At 39.6% G+C, this 1,505-nt stretch overlaps 1 long non-coding RNA gene across 1 annotated transcript in view; it reads right to left on the reverse strand.

Annotated features, from left to right (window-relative positions):
* Nucleotides 1–289: 289 nt before the first annotated feature.
* The window catches only part of LOC116095359, a 6,914-nt gene continuing 5,698 nt past the window's right edge, over nt 290–1,505 (reverse strand). The window contains exon 3 of the long non-coding RNA XR_004120570.1: nt 290–345. This is a non-coding gene — a long non-coding RNA (uncharacterized LOC116095359). The remainder of the gene's footprint in view (nt 346–1,505) is intronic.

Below are 1,505 nucleotides of genomic sequence, written 5' to 3' on the forward strand. Positions count from 1 at the left end.
TTTTTCTCTTAGGCTATTTCTATGACAAGGTCAAGTGTTAGGTGTTCAGGCAGCAAGTACTGTTCACAACTCATTAAACAACTGATAGAAAGTGGGAATGGACATGAACCTGGATGACGGTTTCCTGGGGAGGCCACATTTCTCTATTCACAGCATCCCTGAGGTGAGTGGGATGAGGACTCATAGGTGAGATATATCAAGCCTGAAGGTGGTACACAGGAGGGTCAAATATCAGAGAAAATCTCAGTCAACTAAAAATCAAGAAGAAAGCAGTGAGCTTCACAACAGTGAACAGTCTTGAAGTCCAGGGAGAAAGTTGGCCAAAGGTAGGACTCTGGTATTACTCTGTGTGAGAAAAACATTGGGAGAATTTGCATTAGGAAACAAGACACTAAAGGCATCAGTTAATATTTTCTGAGCAGTCACTGTGTGTCACAAATGGCTTTACATACATCAGATAGGTTTACCATAAAAAAATTCCATAAATGGCCAGAAATGGTTATGTACACCTTTGATCCCACCACTTTTGAGGCAGAAGCAGATGGAATGAATCTCTGTGATTTCAGGGCCAGGCTGGACTATATAGTGGGTTCCAGGCCAACCAGTGCTATATAGTGAGAGGCTGTCTCAAAACAAAACAAAACAAAATGAAACATAAATAAATATCTACAAGCAAATGATTTATTTCACACAAAGTGTGGTTCAGAGGCATGAAGCAACTAACTGGTTAAAGAGCACAAAATCAGCTATCAGTACAAATCAGAGACTGACCTTCAGGACTGGATCCATTTAATCAAAAAGGGGCATTTAAGAGACAAAGAAGTTGTAGCTGGGTTTCTAAAAGTCAGGTGTCACAAGTAGAAAAAATGTTTAGTACTCAAAGTAAGAGTTTGGGATCCTACTTTAAGAAGGGCTTTGAGAAAGCTGCCTTATGTGCACAAGTGTGGGTCCAGGCACCTGAGCAGACTGTTCTCTCATAGTACCTAGGTTCACAATAGCACCACACAAAATTGGCTAGACCCTCTCCCCTCAATTATTAAGAAAACACCCCACAGGCTTTCCTGCCCTCAGCCAGGTCTTATGTAGTTAACTGTAGCTTGTGTCTAGTTAACATAAAGCTATCCAGCACAAATAAGTCCTTGCCAACTTGACCTAAAACATATCACTTCAATTAGAATCTTTCCTTTTACATTTGTACCAAAGATGACATGCAAGTATTAATATCACATAAATAAGTTCAAATGGCCTACACTCTTTCAAAGACTGTGTAGTTCTAGTTGACTGTGACTGAAGAGTCAGCTGTGTTTAAGAAGAGATCAGCACCCTGAAGCAAAACCTTTGTTTTACTTCAACAATTGATGGTTGTTAGCTGGAGCTGAGAAACTAGTGGTGATTAAAAGGGGACAAGAATTTTTTATATAAAATATTCTGTGAAGAGTTTCTTCAGAGTTAGCACACAGAAGCTGTGTTTCAGAGGTGTCCAAGGTTGTGCTTTTTTTTTTTTT

Source organism: Mastomys coucha, unplaced genomic scaffold (assembly GCF_008632895.1).
Source record: "Mastomys coucha isolate ucsf_1 unplaced genomic scaffold, UCSF_Mcou_1 pScaffold18, whole genome shotgun sequence".
Lineage (NCBI taxonomy): Eukaryota > Metazoa > Chordata > Mammalia > Rodentia > Muridae > Mastomys > Mastomys coucha.